This window comes from Macaca mulatta, chromosome 3, assembly GCF_049350105.2.
Source record: "Macaca mulatta isolate MMU2019108-1 chromosome 3, T2T-MMU8v2.0, whole genome shotgun sequence".
Lineage (NCBI taxonomy): Eukaryota > Metazoa > Chordata > Mammalia > Primates > Cercopithecidae > Macaca > Macaca mulatta.
This window is the reverse complement of record NC_133408.1, coordinates 101,808,334-101,827,139: the sequence shown is the minus strand read 5'-3', so window position 1 is coordinate 101,827,139 and position 18,806 is coordinate 101,808,334. Positions and strand designations below refer to the sequence as shown.

Here is an 18,806-nt window from a genome sequence, read left to right as displayed (position 1 = left end):
TTTTAAAAGCACTTTGCTGGGTCCTGTAAAAATAGCAAATAAAAAGGTAGTAATATCCCCTGGCTCTGCGAGGCAAATACCAGTAATAAAGTAAGCTTGGGGGGAAAATATAAGAGGAGTAAACTTCAGTAGAAGGGAAAAAGAAAGCATTTGGTTTAGAAACACTTTCACTTCTCCCTTAATAATTAATGAGGAGATGCTATGTTTTCAAATAGGTATCATGTGTCTTTCTAACACCACTCACTTTCCTCTTAAAATGGCCCCCCCAAAAATTTAAAGACATAACCTGAAAATTTTTTCTTTTGAAAGGCAACCTAAATGAACTATTTCAGGGCTATCAGATTGTTATAATTTGGGGTCCATTTTACAATCCCTTTTTTCATAGTTTGAAAAAAAATTCACAATGAAAATTATAGCCAGCATTCACCACAGGATTATTAAACATTAACTGGAGAGCTTAGATATTTTTACAAATACGTAGGGGCTTGGGCAGTGAGTCTTAAAGATATAGCTAAGAAAGAAAATAACATGAGAAAAGTTACCAGGAAAGAGCTAAATGAACTTCCTTCTTGTTAAGAAATGTTTCGGTCCTTTTGTTTGCAAATGGCAGGTGGGTCATACAATTCCAATGTAATTTCAGAAAGCCATCTTCTGAATGTAAAAAACATGTCTGCAATAATAGGATTCAGAAAATAGCAAAACGCATTCCAGACGCCCTTTGATTGTGCATACAGAACAGAGAATTTAGCTATAATTGGCTATAACACAGTTATGGACACCAAATGACACACTATGGAGTTGGGTGATGTAGCAGCTCTGATTAGGGACGGTACATTTCAGCCCAACACCAGAAATCAAATAGCAGCATATAGTGACACAGCACCTTCCCTTCCCTTCCCCTCCCTCCCTCCATTTCTCCCTCCCTTCCTTCCTATCTTCCTTACTTTCTCCCCTTCTGTGCAATTAAAGTATCATAAATGAGACTAGAAAACTTGTTTTATTATTATTCAACTAATCAGTTGTCAGCCAAGACTCCATTCTCTTCAGGAGCTAACAATTGTTTGGAAAGGGGAAGTAAGAGTCCATGGAGAATTGACTTTTGGAGAACTAGACGTAATTTAAATCAAGAATTATAATAGGAAATAAACCATTACAATAAACAAGGAAACATGCACACAGTTACTTTCATCGTGTAATTTTATTCACTCTAGTTGAGAAAATAAAGAGATAATACTGACCGAAGCACCTGGGTATTTAATGCAAACTATAAAATCTATTATATTAAACAAAGTCAAAAGCAATGTGAAAGATCTTGAATATTCAAGGCATGCACCTCATTACAGACTTAGCAAATTAAAACACAAATAGGATTAGAAAAGAATAATGTAACAATCTCCCACTACGGTCCCTAGAGCATTAAGTCATAAATTGGGTTTGCATTAAATTGTGCCTGCAGTATTGAATTCAGGGAAAGAGCTGTGGGCTGGAGATAAACCATGCTGGGCTACTCACCAACTTTGGCAAAGCTATGTGTTTTCTGAGACGTGTAGTAAATTTGTTAGAATACAGCAGGTCCACACACACAAAAAATGAGCACTTCATATCTTAATTAAAAAAATGTCTGGTGTCATGGCATGTAAGGCCTGCAGAGATGTAAATGCAGACAAAATCCACATGTGAAATGGAGCTGTATTTCCTACTTAAGTTTAAAGTCATTTCACTAAAGATGCTGCTTAATACCAGACACATTTAAAACAAAATGAAAGTCCTCAACACAGGGGTTTTCATTAATTTTGTTTTGGTTTGGTTTTTATTCTTGTTTGTTTGATTTTGCAAAGGAAGGAAGAAAAGGAGAAAGCAAATCAAACTCTGTAAAGAACACGTGTGTACTTCCAGAATATCCAAAGAATGTCCCCTTTCATTCCATATGAAGATCAGACCTTAACTATTCTGGCTGATCAGTAGAAACATACATATGACTTATTTTAGAAAGCAAATGAATATACTTAAATCAGTTTTTAAAATGCTGCAGGCTTTGAAAAAACACTTGACTACAAAGCACATGCCTTCCATTTCAAGTTTATTCTCTTGGGTTTGTTTTCTAAATCCCCTGTACAAGAGAGGCTGACTCGGGGAAAAAAAGAAATTGCTGTCATAGTTCTATGACATCCACGTGATACGCCTTATGTTAATTCCTACTCACTGCCTCTTTGCATATGGGCAGGCCCACTCTGCTCCAGCTGTTGGTCCTTGTTTCTTTAAGGCCATTTTCAGGCACAGAACACAATTTATTTTCTCTTCCTTTTCCTTGGCATCCTAAGGCTGTTATGAGAATTAAAATTGAAGTAAAATGCCAAGGACATAGTGGGTGCCCAAAAATGCTAGTCTAGGCTGGGCGCGGTGGCTCACGCCTGTAATCCCAGCACTTTGGGAGGCCAAGGAAAAGGAAGAGAAAAGGCCAAGAAAGGGTGGATCACAAGGTCAGGAGTTCAAGACCAGCCTGGCCAAGATGGTGAAACCCCCGTCTCCACTAAAAATATGGAAATTAGCCGGACGCGGTAGCAGACACCTGTAATCCCAGCTACTCGGGAGGCTGAGTCAGGAGAATCGCTTGAACACGGGCGGCAGAGGTTGCAGTGAACCGAGATCACGCCACTGCACTCCAGCCTGGGCAACAAAATGAGACTCCATTAAAAAAAAAAAAATGCTAGTCTACCTGCTCCCACTTCATCACTGAGTACAGGTCATGAAAGCAAAATCTGCAAGGTATCCCAGCCTCGCAGGTTTCCCGGCGGAAGTCTAAGCTGCTGTGCTCAATGGTGCGCAGACTCTTCGGCTCTGCAGTGAAATGTCTAGACCTTGCTATTCGGGGGAGTCCAGGACTCCTCTTCCTCCCCTGTTTCTCTTCCCTTCCTCACCCCTGGGCTCCCAGGGCTCTCCCTCCCAGCCCATCCAGCTGTCGTGGCCTCCAGGCGACAGGTTTCTGCATCACACTTAGCAGCAGTCTGTTTAAGCCTACGTTCTCTATTTTTAAAAGCTTGCTTGAAAGTCTAAATGGCTCCCATTTTGGCTTTAGTAAGACAAATACGGGCTAAAATACGCGGTGCCCCTTAAGTATGATGGATACTCAGGACCCTCTGAAGTTTCCCATCGCCAAAGACTGGCTTCTCACGGTGGCAATTTTTCTACCATGTTATTTATGTGGTGGTTTTACTTCTAATTATGGCTCATCATGGCTGTTAGTGCTGAGCAGTAAGAGAGCAAACTGCATTGTACTACCATTTAACTCCAGCCCATAAAATGGGCAATAAAACCGAGGGTTTAAAAACCAAACAAAACAACAAAAAAAACTTTCTGTGACAAGCTCACATCCGCTTCTGCCATTCTCAGGCTGGAAACTCTGAGGAAACACATAGGGGCAGGTAACTTCTGGGGCCTGGGCGCCTCAAATTTCAGCTTTCAGCAAACCTTTATTGTAGACAAAACAATCCCAGACCTCGGATATAATTAACACATGCCAGGTTTAATCAGAACCAGTGTACTTCGTTGTTTAGAAACTAATGAAGGCAAATAGATGTTACTTAACACTGTAAATAATGAAAGGTCTTTTGTTGTTCTCAATTTTGATTACTATTTTTTGATGCTAAGAAGAATGCCACTTGGTGTGTGTGTAAACAAAGAAGATAAATGGCTGGGATGAGAATGAGTTGTCCATAATCTGATTAAAGCGATAGAGCTGGCTCCTAGGAAAACCTCACAGGGCTTAATGATTGGGTTGTTGTTCTTAATATGTCTAATGTTCACTCTTAAAGAAATCAAGAAAAATGTTAAGAGGCTCCTGATATTTCACCGTGGCAGTGGGCTGTCAGAGCTTCCAACAGGAAAAGAACGTTCTCTGTGGCTGGAGCACAGTGTCCAGCCATGTAAGCTAATTTGCCCAAATGATATTAGGAGGCATTTTAAAACCTAAATCTGCTCCAATTCATTCACTCTGCTGGCGAGCCATCAGGGACAAGGCAAGGACAGGCTTGGTTTTGTTGAAGTCATGATGTGGTAAAACAGCTGGGAAACTCTCTATTTTTCTTTTTCTTTGGTTAGTTCTTTTCCTTCTTGACAAAATGCTCCTGGATTCCGTTAAATGTCTGCTAGTGTTTGGATAATAAGTGCATTACTTAAAAGCCTGTGTATCTTCTAGCCTGTTAAGATATTAAGGAGGAAGCTTAGGCTCCTAGTTGTGCTCTGCAAGAGCTCATTCTGGTCAAATGTCATTACTTAACCCTCCTGTCTTATAGTGTGAGTTCTGTAGTTGTGTGTTTGTGTGTGTGTGTTCATGCAACAATTACTCATGATTAAGTAGTGCTGTACTCTTAGGAAGGTCTGTGTGCATTGTGCATTTCCTCCAGTATACAGTCATCATGGAACTTGCAGATCTCCTAATAAATTTTAGGATTACCCCAATAATATTAGGTCATTAGGATCTTTGTTACCTTTGAAACTCCAAATTGGACAATTAGATTTCAGATGGACAGGAAATGAATTATTCTGCTTATTTTAAGCCAGCAACCCGAATGATTTTGAATACTCCCATTTCAATTCAACAAATAGGTATAGATAGCCCACTGGGTGCTAGTGTCCTGTTTTGTGGATGAGAAGCTGAGGTTCAGAGAGGTTAAATAACTTCCCCAAGACAATTAGCAGGGTGGGTAGTCAGTAGCCGAGTCCTAACTTTAAACAAAATCCATCAGATTCTCAAGTTCATACTCTTCCTATCACCCTATGTACGTCAATCATCAGTTAAACCTCTGTGTTTCAACCAATATTAAATGTCTCAGACCGGGCTCTTTTCTTGGTAGTGTTCATGAATCTGATAGAAACAAGCAACTGACCCTTTCCGAGTCCAAAAGAAGGAGCGGTTGGCAGGGATGTGGCCAAATTCCTCCCAATACCATGGTGAGCGGGGTGCTTCAAAGTACTTCTCGGTCCCCCAATGTGTCTGCCTCCTCTTTCTCTCACAGATCAGCATTTGACTTTGGTCACTTTGTAAGCCCAACAGACTGAGGTTGGATTCCCAGAGACCCTGGGAGGACCACGGGGTAGAAAGGAAGAGAAAGAGAGAGGGAGAGTGAGAGTGAGCAAGAGACAGAGTTTGTTCTCTTTCTGTCTTTTCCAACCCTTTTCCCCCTCCTGCTGGCCTATTTTAGAGCCATGTTGTCACACATTGGCACACCAATCTGAGGGCAGAGAGGGAATGACAGAAGATGAAACAAAATCACAGCTGTATTAGAGACTTCTCATTTTTGAACAAGATGTGGAAAAAGGTTGAAACTAAGCTGCTTTCTCTTGGAAAATGGTTGCAGTAATTTTAGGGGCAGGTTTTTAGCGTCTGAACGTATTAGCTGAAGTATTTGAATATAATGAGCTATGCTGCATGGGGGAGTGGAAAGGGGCCAAGGATAGGTGGGACAGTTGGAGTGGTCTTGGGCAAGCCACTTCACCTCTCTAGGCCTCAGTTTTCTCTTCTTCCCCAGGTACACGTTGAGCCAGACAATCCCTGAGATTTCACAGGAAAGCAGTGAGGAGCAGAGCAGCACACTACACTGCAGTCAGCTGAGTGGCCTGAACCTTAGCTCTGTCACTTAGCTGGAGCTGTGTGACCTGGGTTGAGTTACTCAATTTCTACGAGGCTTAGTTTCCACCTCTGTGAAATGGGGATAAGGTGTCTGCCTCAAAGGGTCATTAAGGGGGCTAGATTGGCAAATGCACAGGCAGCTTCTGGAGAAGGCATTTTCCCAGGACTAGGAAGAAGAACTGGTGAGTGGGATGCTTTGAAGGTGAGCAAAGGAGGATAATTGGTCTATGAAGAATTTCAGACTGGGAAAGGCCTGACCTTGGAGTGGGTTGGGGGTGCTCTGGGCAACCCTTTTCAAGGGAGGAGAAAATGGAGTAACTGTCAGAAAATAGGGTGCCTCGATGCTAAGCTCTGTGGGGACATTGCCTTGGAGGAAGAAAAAGAAATCTTGGAACCCCTCTCTGTTTACTACTTTTCATTTCTTAATTCTTTATCTATAATGAAGATGGGAAGGTTTACAATTTTGACGGTTCTATTTATTTCTACCATTTTCACCTAAAACAATACAAGGAGCATCAATTATTTCCACCCTGGTTTCAACTGCAACTGGATAAAGTCGGTTTAATTAAACATGTTCCATGTCTGAGGGTCTGTTTTGTTTCTCTGTCTGTCTGTCTGTCTGTATCTGTCTTTCTCTACCACCAACCACCACACCATCCCTGTCCCCTTCTTCCTTCTCATCTCCATTTTCCAATCTCACAGCTGGGCCCAGGAAAACACGGAATAAGGACCCAGTGAACTAAAGGGGCTGAAGCCATGACTAGGAATCACGTGTGTGAAGAAGCCCAGAAGAGCAAATCCTCCCCAGAAGGACACACGGAGACCGCTAAGGAAGGAGGGAGGATACCTTCTGTTCCTGTGTTCAGGCTCTAATGCGTCCAGGTCACAGGAGGCTGCCCCTCCAAGCAGAGAAAATGATCTGTCCCTATCAGTGCCAGGCGGAGGGCAGGGGATTTCGCACCTGAGCAAGGGATGGGATGACTCCCAAGCTTCCGTTCTCCCTAGAGTTCCTCCTCAGGGTCTCTGTGGACACAGAGGAGGAAGCAGGAGCTTTGTTTGCATAGTCATGGTCAAATATTTATATTTGTTTAGGATTTGCTTCTATAGAATGTTTTTGTCATTCAAATCTATTTCCAAAATAAATCTGGATCTCTTTTATAAGAAAATGCAATGAAAACACCAGGATAAAGAAAGCAGAACTGAAATTACTGAAAAGGAGCAAAGGCATTAGATGTTGCCAGGCATCTGAGATGAGATGATTAAAACAGCCAGGTGGCTCTGAGCTAAGGCAAAAGGCAGAATCTGGGGCAACACAGTTTATATCATCTGACAACATAAAGCATGCACATCCTTTGTGTCGAGCCACACTGCTTCCTGGAACAAACTCAAGGCAGAATTTATTACCTGGGTTCCTGTTTAAGTGCATGTTGAATGATCAGTTGACGAAAGCCTTCAAATAGAGTTTTGCAAAAGAACAAAGAATGAGACATAGAGGACCGACCCTCTCTGAAAGGGTTCCAGAATTAAGATTACAGAAGCTGACCCAACATTTGCTCACTACATTTTAAATTGAACTTAATACCACCTTTTAAAAAATAACCACTTTTAAAATAATTTTTGCTTATATCAAAAGTAATACATGTTAATTGCAGGAAATTTGTAAAATACAGCTTAAAAGAGAGGCTGCGGGAGGAGAGAGAGAGAGAGAGAGAGAAATCTATAATTTATCACTCACCACTATTGACAGTGTCATCTTCCTATGTTTTTGTTTATGCATAGCTATGCATATCTATTTTGCAAAGATAATAAATTGCTGTACTATATCTTTTAAACTTTTTTATTTAATAATGTACTATGAATATTTCCCATTCAATTAAATACAATGACACTGAATGCTTATGATACTGTATTGATATTAATACTGTAGAATACATCCGGAAGATATTATTACAATATGTTTAACCAATCCCCTGGGTGCTAGATATTTGGGTTTCTAACATTTCATCTTTTTATATTCTGTGATGAACATCTGGTGCTGTTCTCAGGGTACCCTCCATGACCAGTTGTGTTTCAGAGAAGGCAGGTCTGGTCTATTCAAGGCCAGGATCCCCTGGAGGTCAATACATTATTTGCCCAGTGAATTGTGGGCCTATCTATACTTTTTGCACTTTTCCAGACAGGAAGGAGGAAGTAGTACTGAGAACCCCCAGTCTTGGGTTAAGAAGCATTCTCTGGGCTGCTTAGGGAAGAAGATTTCTATCCCAAGGTCCTGCAGCCTTGGGATGGGTAGGATGGGAGCAGAGAAGACAGAGTGTGGGGCCAGCGTGGAGGCAGCAGGGAGGGGTCCCTCATGGCCACTGATCGGAGCCCTCATATTCCTTGTGGGGAGGCTGTAATTTCTCCAGAGATGCTTCTCTACCTGGAGGTCTGCCCTGTGTCGGGAGCATTAGTGGCCCTGCAGAGAGGTGGGACGTATTTGGATACTCTTACTTGTAGTGAGTTTGTTGCCTCCCAAAAGGTGTGTGGCATTTCTAAGTTGTTCTGCTTTTCCATGGTTCTTCAGAAGACTTGAATATGGTTTGTAATGTAGGCACCAAAATTGAAATTCCCTACAAAGAGCCACACGAATAAATGACCTCCCATACCATCAAGTTCTCTCTACGCATGGCAATCCCTAGTTAATCTCAGACAGATAAGAAGAGAAAGTATTTTTCATCAGTGACAAGGAAAGTTTTTTCTGGCTAATGTGGTATAGTGGCAAATGCAACTAAAAACCACCCCCAAGCATGTCTTTATTCATTTGTACACATCCAACAACATCACTTTTTTTTTTTTTTTTTTTTTTTGAGACGGAGTCTCGCTCTGTAGCCCAGGCTGGAGTGCAGTGGCCGGATCTCAGCTCACTGCAAGCTCCGCCTCCCGGGTTCACGCCATTCTCCGGCCTCAGCCTCCCGAGTAGCTGGGACTACAGGCGCTGCCACCTCGCCCGGCTATTTTTTGTATTTCTTAGTAGAGACGGGGTTTCACCGTGTTAGCCAGGATGGTCTCGATCTCCTGACCTCGTGAATCGCCCATCTCGGCCTCCCAAAGTGCTGGGATTACAGGCTTGAGTCACCGCGCCCGGCCCAACATCACTTTTAAGTATGCATAGGTAGGATAAATATTAAATCATTAAATATCTGAAGTTATTGTAATCCTATTCCAGCACTATTCTTTTTCGCTACATTAAAAAAAATTTCTGGACTGTGCTTCAACCTCAAAGGACATACCTTGGAAAGAATATTTCATTAAAGACATTGTTGGAGCAACTTTTATTATTCATTAGTGTGTTATAAAGTGGACCTGAACAGAAAAGCTTTTTGCTAAAGTAAAAATACATCCGTTTCTATGATCTAATTGTGCAATTTGTTAGAATTTCTATCTATCAGTTCAAAGGGAAACTTGGTTTCAGTGAATTTGTTTTTAATAAAAATGTGCTATCTGTGATAAATATATTTCACTTTGTTCAAATGGATTTGATTGGGAAAACGTATTGAGCAGAAGTACTGGTACAGCTTAATTTCATTGCTTTGAGAAAATGTATTGAATGCTGGTTTGAATTAAATTCTATTTGTTTTAATAAAAGTGTATTGGCCTGAGTGTACATATATTTGTTTTAGTGGCAGTGCATTGGATCCAATAAAACTATATTGGCTTCACTGCTTATGTCTCCTTTTCAGTGAAAATGGATTGAACGAGAAAACAAAATAGGCATGAAGCAGCCAGCCCCAAGGTCTCTGTTTGGTAAGAGTATCCAAATAAACTGGGAGAGAGGGGGATTTCCATAGACTTTATATCAAAATATGCTTTTAAATTTAAATACCTTTCACAGTCGAGGACTCAGATGTGAAACTGAATTGCCACCATAAAGAATGCAATTTTCTGAAGCAGCCCTTTCCATGGACAAGTTATGGGACTGTCCAGGACACAAAAGGAAGAAATCCTCTGACAACCCAGGGCAGATTCGTCAGCATCCCTTAAACTTTACACGGGACTCATTGGTTCCAATTAGAGGCTGTCTACCAAGCATTCCTAAATCCCTTAAATGAACAGAAGAAGGATCATGAGTACTCCCCAAGGATGGTGCTGGCCCATCAGCATGGAAACAGGTCTGACTCTGAACTGATTAAAAAGAGGGGAAAAGGGAAACACGTGTCACCCTGAGACATGCTTCAGAATCACCAGACTTCCCAAAGATTATAGACCCTCGGAGAAGAATCGGCTTCCCACAGGGAGTTGATGCTGGTACTGCCATCTAGAAAATGGCAGCCTCTGCCAAGTGCCATCACTGCATTGTGTAGCTGTAAATGGCTCCAAGATGCCAGGCCACAGATACTCCTTTGCATAGGTGACCTGACCCGAAAGCCAGTGTTAAAATAATGGGAAGCCATGACAATATTGGCTGCTATCCCTATGTGACTGTCTCTCCATTAAAGAAAGTATGTGCTCTGAATTGTTTTTCTACCAGAAGATGAACTTGATCTCGACTCCTCTACCCAGTTTCATTTAGCCTTGATGAGAAATAAATGCAAACACTACTTTCATTAACACCTTTCTTCCAACTAAATGTGCTAACGAGCTCCAGACTTCAACCTTCCCACTAATAACCGCTAATCCTGAAGTAGTATCATTACCAAGGAAATCTAAGCCCTTAGTGTGTAGTTGCTCATTTTTTGAATGCCTGAATCCTTATAAGACCCTACAAGGATAAGAGAGAAACATTTATTCACAGATTCTTTTTTTCCTAGAAATAGTCCCAGTTATATACTAGAAGTCAAGAAAAAAAATTGAGTTTCTGATAAATAAGTTTTCTGTGCTGTCCTTGGAGGAGTGGGGTTGTGACCCTGGGGGACAGCAAGTGGTTCACTTTGTCAGAATGTAGCACTGATCAGCCACATTACATAAATATGATGTGGGGTGAGATGATTTCAGGAACTCCCAAAAGGTGAATGGAGAAATGAGACAAAGAGGGGAGGCAGCTAATGCAGGGTTTGTTGTTAAGCACGTTACCACTGTGGGCAACCGGAGCTTGAGCCTGCTGTGGGAAATCTAGGAGTTGGCAGAAAACCTATGTCTTAGAATTATCCCACTCAAAGGGCAAGGGGGCTGAGGTATGTATAGATCATGCACATCTATACATTCGTTTCCATCCTCATTAGTTGAGAGCTGCTTCTGGGAGCATTAATTCTCTAGTGGACCCAGCCTGCTAGGTGAGCAGGCACCATGGGCTCTGACCCCCAGAAAAAGCCTTTAGGCAAAGAATGCAGTTGGAAGTGGTAAGGCTGAAGGGCAGGGCAGGGCACTGGTAAGGCCTGCTACCCTATGAAGCCCACTTTACAGATGAGTAAACTGGGAAGTAGAGGTTTAGTAGTTCTCCCAGCGACACAGACAATAGGTAGCACAGGCAGAATGCAGACCCAGCTTCTGCCTCACTTGAAAGTCAGTGGCTTAACCCTTTAGCCGCATGGCTCTGATCATGCTGTCCAGCTGAGGAAGCTGGCATGCCTCCCAAGTTTTTTGTGTTTTGTTTGTTTTTTTGTTTTTTGTTTTTTGAGGCGGAGTCTCGCTCTGTCACCCAGGCTGGAGTGCAGTGGCACGATCTTGGCTCACTGCACGCTCTGCTTCCCGGGTTCACGCCATTCTCCTGCCTCAGCCTCCCGAGTAGCTGGGACTACAGGTGCATGCCGCCACGCCCGGCTAATTTTTTGTATTTTTAGTAGAGACGGGGTTTCACCGTGTTAGAATGGTCTGGATCTCCTGACCTCATGATGTGTCCGCCTCAGCCTCCCAAAGTGCTGGGATTACAGGCGTGAGCCACCGCACTGGGCCTCGCCTCCCAAGTTTTAAAAATCATGTTTTGAGGGTTTTTTTCACTGAGTCAGGGGTGGGGGCCGTATTGCAGATAGGAGAAAGGGAACTGGAAGTGTTACATTGCCTGAGCTTCTGCACCTTGAAGTGGCCAGATAGTGATCTCTTTCAGGCTGAACTGAATCTTAGCATCTAGTGCATGTTTATGGGATGCTAAACTCAACTTGTCCTATGATACGTATGATACATCTTTGATTAATAGGCAATTGCAAGTGACTGCATGACCGTGTGCTCCTGGGTTATTTTCAGCAAGCCAGGGGCTCCCAGCTATCACCCAGCTCCACCAGCCCCCATGTTGTTCGCCTGTTTGTCCCTCTTTCATGCTCATCCTTTTGCAATCAGCTTTTCCATTTCAGCCGTGCTTGCTAGCTGCAAGCTGCTTTGTGAAGTAAGTTATGATGACTTTGTGCTATAAAATAAAACAGCAATCCTCACAGCTGTTTTGATTCCATTTAATGAAATGGTGGTGACATCTGAATGTCACAATTGCAGAGAGGCGGATGGGTTGTTGCAGTTGCTGAGAGGAGAAAGATCAGTATTATTCCCTGGGCTAATATCTCATATGACAATTCTGCAGTTACCATTGCTCTGTGTCAGGCGATGGTGGCTGCTAGGCTCCAACGGACCTCTATTTTTTTTTCACTTCCTATAAATACAATAGGGCAGTGGGGTGGAGAGGATGCAGACGGCATTGTGAAGATTGGGAGAAATATTTCAGGGGAAAGAAGCACACACCTAACAGTTGCTGCCATTCAAGAACTTGAAAAGTACACCATTTTGGGAAAACCAATAGCATACATGCATCCCATTGAAAAGTGCTGGAAAAATCAGTGATTTCTCCTTCCTTACCATGTGTAAAGCAGAGAGCAATGCTGGGAAGACATCAGACAGAAAACATGGAGGCAAGTCAAGAAGCCAGTCTCTCCTCAATCAATTATGCGAGAGTATTATCAAATCAATGCATTCACAGTGTGAACGCTTGCGGCAGATGGACGAACACTTGTCGGCTATCTGGAGCCGCAAGAGAGTCAGATTTATTTTCAAAGCTTGTTTGTCTCATTTCTCCTGCCTGGTGCTGGAAGGCAGAGCATGCAGCTGTGATTTTTCAAATGTAAGAGATCTCCAACTATTTTATAGTGTGTGAGATTGGGCTCTGCAAGCTCAACTCTCTAGGACTTCTGGCTTTTTTTCCCCTCAGAATGAGGACAAAGGAGTGCAGGCTTAGCCAGCGCTCTCTCTCTCCATGCTTGCAGTTCTCAGCAATGGAAGGACGAGGTTGGATGGATCCATGACTGGCATTTGGGTCTTGGCTGTGATGGTGAGGTTTCTCCTACTGCGATCTCAGAGTTGGGGCATACAGGAAGGAAGAGGAAGCTTCTCCCTGAGGCACTGCCTGTGTTAGGATGATGGGCCCTTAGCGCAGGAGGGTGTTACCAGTGGTTCTCAGGCAGTGGTAGCACTCCTTCCTGCCACCAAGGGTTCTGGTATTCTTGGCTGGCAGAGAACTTGATTCTGAGCTGATCAAGGAGAAAAGGGAGATCATTTTGAGTCAGAACTGGTAACTTCACAGCCTCTGCCATCCAACTGCAGAAAGTATTTTTCAAGTTTCTCCTTGTGGTAGGAATCATCATTCTGGTTTTGTGTATTGGGCCAAGTGGAAGTTCATTTGTGGTCTTAAAGTCAACAAGGAGTTCATGAACATTCTAGGTCTGGATTTGCAGCCTCCTGACCCAGTGCATGACCAAGAAGCCTTGTTAAACAGATTCTAAGTACTTCAGAGCAGAGTGAGTGGTGGAGGATGGCCAGGGTCTCAAGGCTGTGTGCCTCAGTGTATTCATTCATTCTTTCATTCATTCAATCAGTTGATCAGCAGGCCTGGATTAGGACAGAGGTTCTCAACCCTACCCTACCTCTGACTAAGTCAGACTTTCTGGGTGATTCTATCACGCAGTCAACATTGAATTGCTGTGCCAGGCACTGAGGATACCATGGTGCACAGAACATTGTCCCTGTCCTCATGGTCCAGAGTGACAAAATGGAACCCAGCTGTGATAGATGTAAGCTCAGGCTTCTTATAGAGGCAGCCTCCAACCCAAATAGGGCAAGGAGAAGGAATCCACAATGACTCATCTGAGGAGCAGACACTGCACTGATTTCTGAATTATCTAGTCAAAGAATGGGGAAGGCACATTGCACAAAGTCCTGGAGAATCTACGAGGAGCCTCTTGTAGCCATCGTGTACAATGCAAGCTAGAGGGAAAAGTGGGCAGATGGGGAGAGAGGTGAGCTGGACTGGACGGTGGGGGGTTTGGTGGGTCATGCTGGAAAAGTGAGCCCCTGTTTTATGGGAAAACTCTTTGAAGGGATTGCCAAGATCAGATTTCATTTTCAGAGAAAACATCTGACAGCTGAGTGATACAAGAGATAGGAGGGGGCTATGGACAGTTACAAACTGAACAAATGAAAATAATTCGTATTTGCCACTGTTTACAATTAGGGTTTGGTTCTTGGGGGAGAAAAGATAGATGGTGAAATTTTATTGAAAAAAAATTTCTATAAAATTCCCATTGGGTTGTTTTAGGCAAGTAGTTTTTAAAAAATTGAACTGAACTTGAAATAGAAAAATTTAAAGGCTTGCTCTGAATATATGTTTTTGGGGATACACACACATATTTGTTTGATTCTCTAAACAAATCACTTCTGGCTTGGGATTTAAAAAACATTTTTTGGGAGGACAGGATCTTGCTTTGTCGCCCCGGTTGGAGTGCAGTGGTGTGATCACAGCTCACTGCAGCCTTGAACTCCTGAGCTCAAGCAATCCTTCTGCCTCAGTATCCGATGGCTTGGGCTTTTTGGGGGGATGGTGGTGTTTGATGAGCTCAGCTCACCTCTCACCCCATCTGGCCACTTTTTCCTCTGGTTTGCATTGTACACACTGGCTACAGTAGGCTTCTTATAGATAGATTCTCCAGGACGTGGCACAATCTATCCTGCCTTCCGTCCTCTTGCTGAAAGGATCATACTTTGTAGAGTTAATTAAGAAGTCAGCTTCTGGAGGCAGAAAAACCTGAGTTTAAATCTCATTTCTTCCCCTCCATACTCAGATTCTTTGTCTATAAGATAGACTGGGAACAGCACCTTCCTCCTGGTAAAACAATGAAACGTATGTAAATACATATACATTCTTGTGAAGAGCTTAGCACAGAGACTGGGACATTGGAAGCAGCCAAAATGGTAGAAGCAACCAAAGAGCAAAAGACGGAACACAAACGACTCAGAAAAGTAATGTGCTGATCCATCAAGTGACCCGATTTCTATTTTATTCCACTTTGGCATGATCTAGCAACTTTTTTTTTTTAAACAAAAAGGAAAAGGGACTTGTAGGTCAGAGTCTTAGCAACCAGTCACTATAAACTTTGTGCAGAAGAGCTGTATGAACTTGATGATTTCTGCTCTGAGCTGCTGAACTAAAACTGACTTGCAAAATGACCCACCTCTGCTCTGGTGACTGTCGCTTGTTCTGAAGGCAGGAGAGAATTTGGCTCCTTCGCTTATGATATCTACAGCAACCCATCAGCTGCTGTGCTGAAGGATGTGTTCAGCGCTCCCCTTTCCCCTTTAATGTGCCATTAAATCAAATACTCTATTAGCAGAATTAGTTCATTCCGTGTCTGCACTGAAACGTCCTGTGAATTGCGTGATGTCTTCGTAAATGGCCCTGCACTCTGGGGTCTACTTCAGCAGTTTATATCCTGCGGAGGAGGGCCGAGTTGCCCAAGGATCTGATGGCCTTCCTCTAAGTGAATTATTATGGCTTCCACAAAGGATAATTATTTGGATCATTTTACCATGTGCAGGCCTGGTTAATTCCATGCACTGTTGATCAGGCTCTGGCCCAAGACCTGCTGTCCTCACACCTGCAGCCAGGACCTGCCTTGGCCACGGGCTTCCCACCTTCTCAGCTTCTCAGCTATGCATAGGTCCACTCTAGAGACTGGTTCCAAAATGCATGCTTTTCCTGAGAGTGAAAACATGGAAAAATTCCTTTTCCCAAAGAATTTAGGGCAGGAACTTAGCATGTCTAAATTTTTGTTTTCTGAAGCAAGAGCTGGGATTGAAACTCAGCATCTATATTTCCATTCTCTCTTACTTATACTTGTCACCCAATACATGTGAAAGCAGGCAATGACAACTGCTGTGCCTCTGTCATAATATTCTCATGCTCTGAAAATTAGCAAGGATCTTAAGCACGCAATGTCACGTTCAGCCTGGGCATGTTGAGCACCAGCGTGATTCTTCATCTGCCAGGGCTCTGGGCTGCTGCTGTGGGCACTCCGACTGCTTTTCCTTTATGTCAAGTTGCATTTAGCCAAGGTGCATTTCATCTGTTATGCTCTCTTTTCCTAAAGCAGAAAGTCAGTATGTTAGGGGAGTATTTGCTCCATATCAAGTAAACCTTAGAATGGTGTACTGGTAAATGTTTGGCCTTTTTTCAGGGGATGGAAGGGAAAAGCCTGGTTTATAATGTCTGCCAATTTCCATGGTGTAAATACTGCCACTGTGACTGATTTCAAGCTACCAACGTGACATTATTGAATACAGAGTTGGAAAGAAATGTTTGCAACACTCCCATTCCATGGTATTTCCATGAAAATAACCTCAAGAACCGTATGTAATAGTTAACTACATAAAATGATTAGGATGGGATGAGTTTTGAATATTCATTATATCTTAAAATGTAACCCATTTAATTATAAGTTTATATGATTTAACTTTGAAAATGACTGTGTTTACAATGGACTTGCAAAATTCCTCAGAATTTAACAACTGGCTCTCACAAGTTAATATAAACCAGCTCCACACATCACTGAGTTTAAGGATAGAAAATATTTCTCACTTACCACTCAGTCCAGCATGGATATTTGACAATGGCTCTCCACATGGTGACTCAGGGACCCAGGCTCTCTCCATTTTGAATCTCCATTCCCTTAAGAGCCTCAGAACCCTTTGCTTCCAGCTTGGGGTTGGGGAAAGCACGGAAGTTTTCACATGGGTAGTTCTCATGGCCCAGACTTGGAAATGGTTTGTCACTTTTGTCCATATTCTGTTGGTTGGAATTCTGTCACATGGCCACACCTGACAGCCAGAGAGTCTGGGAAATATAGTCTAGCTGTGTGGCCAAGAAAGACAGGAAATGGGGTGGGTGAGCATCTAGCCCGATTTTGCCACAGCACTGGGATTGACTCCTTCACTGGCTGATGTCAGGAAGCAGGTAGACTAGGGAGGAAGAACAGCTGCCCGCCTGTCCTTATTGAGCATTCGGGAGTTTAACAGGCATGAGCAATGAAATTAATTGTTATGAATTTGGCAATTAATAAATAGAACTATGCCTGTGTAGGAAGGAGGATAAATGTTATTTACTATTACTGATGGGCAGGATGTTGTGGCAGTTGCATGAGCTGGTTTTTCGAAGCTCAGTGGTCCCTCCATCCACTCATCCACATATCCAATAAACCTTTAGCGAGGCTCCATGTTAGCTTCTGGGGATGCAGATGTGCTTAGGACATGCTTATAGTCCGGTGAGGAAGACAGAATCAGACAAGCCAAGGCCAAGATCAGTGTTCTAACCAATGAGAGAGCAGCTAAAATTCTGGAAAGTTATTTTCCTCTTTCTAAGGAGGAGACAGTTGATGTGGTTCTAGATGGATGTATGGGTAGAATTTTCTAGGTGTAGAAGGGGAAAGATATTCCAGGTAAAGGGAACAGCTTGTGCAAAAGTTGAGGGGAATGGCAGAGCATGGCTTGTTCCAGAAATGGCAAGAAACTCTGTGTCCAGAGATGGGGCTGAATAGATTGGCTATGTCAAATTGTAAAGAGCTTTCCCTGGAGTGGATGGGAGTTTGGAATTTACCTGTAGGCCCATGCTTCTCAAGTAGGGGACACCTACCTCCAGGGATACTCAGGGATATGCCAGGAAGGATGTAAATACAGAGGAAACTTTCTTTATTTCTTCCCTTGATGGTAAGCAATTCGAAATGAGTTTTGAGAAGTCCTAGAAAAGAGTTCTTTCCATCTCAGTAGAGTGGATATCATCTCAGTGGACTTCCATCTCAGTGAACTGATACCAGCCCTGTGGTCAGTGCAACACTATGCTCAGACGGGCTTAAGCTGAGCCACGTGCTGCACCCCTGAGCCCCGGGGTGGGTGCCCAGCCAAAGCCCAAGAGTTAAGAGAGGGGAAAGGGTGTTCTAGAGGAAAATCCAGACATGGGAACCAAGAAGGGGAAATGGCTGCCAGGTAGCCTGGCCAGCAGCTGACCCCTATAGGTGACAGCAAGTGGACAGCTGTCCCTCGAACTGCCATTTGCAATAGAGAGCAGGCCAGGTATGAGAGAGAAAAAAATCATTTTCTTTCAGTTTTTGGTTCTTGAAATAATGGGAGGTCCAACAGAATAATGAGAGGGCTGTTTCCACAAGATACAATCAGGTGGGAAGCTGGGGTGGGGCTGGTCCCTTCATCTCCAGCCCTTGAAATATAAACCAGCTCCCATCCTGTTTCCTCTCAGGCTCCTGGCCTGAGTAGCTTCTGGGCAAAGCCAGTGGCTTCATTGTGGTCACTGTAATTGTGCCAAGTCATGAACCTGTAGGCTGAGCCAGGAAGGCCCCAAAGTGGATAAGCCAGGCTGACAACATGAGCACCCCTCACCTCACATCCTGCCCCATAAATGGCTTGAGTGGGAACCAGAAAGCCTGGAGCAGATTCGGCTATGCTGCGTGCTCTTGGGAAAAGACCCACAGCCAAGCCAAGACCAGTCTGAAGACCCTGAGCCCCACAGGAAAGGCATTATTTGTGAGGCCTCCACATAGGGGGTGTGGTAGGGAGAGCAAGACTTTGAAATCAGAGAGCCTAAGGTGGAATGCCAGTTGTACCCTCTGCGATTGTCTGGGGACAAGTGGCTTTAGCTCCGGAACTCAGCTCCCTCGCACGTACGTGGGGATGACAACACCTGCCCTTCAAGGTTGTGAAGATTCATCAAGACCACATGAGTAACGCACCTGGCATCGGGTGTGGCACAAAACAGGTCCTCAGGAAATGCCAATCTGCTTAATAAGAAGAAGATAGGCCGGTAGTGGCAGCTCACGCCTGTAATCCCAGCGCTTTGGGAGGCCGAGGTGGGCAGACCTCCCAAAGTGCTGGGATTACAGGAGTTCGAGACCAGCCTGGTCAACATGGTAAAACTCTGTCTCTACAAAGAAAAAGAAAAAAAGCT

General features: G+C 43.5%; 1 pseudogene; it reads right to left on the bottom strand.

The window, feature by feature from the left end:
* Positions 1-4,809: 4,809 nt before the first annotated feature.
* On the bottom strand, positions 4,810-6,704 carry LOC100429436 (uncharacterized protein KIAA0087-like; annotated as a pseudogene).
* Positions 6,705-18,806: the final 12,102 nt, after the last annotated feature.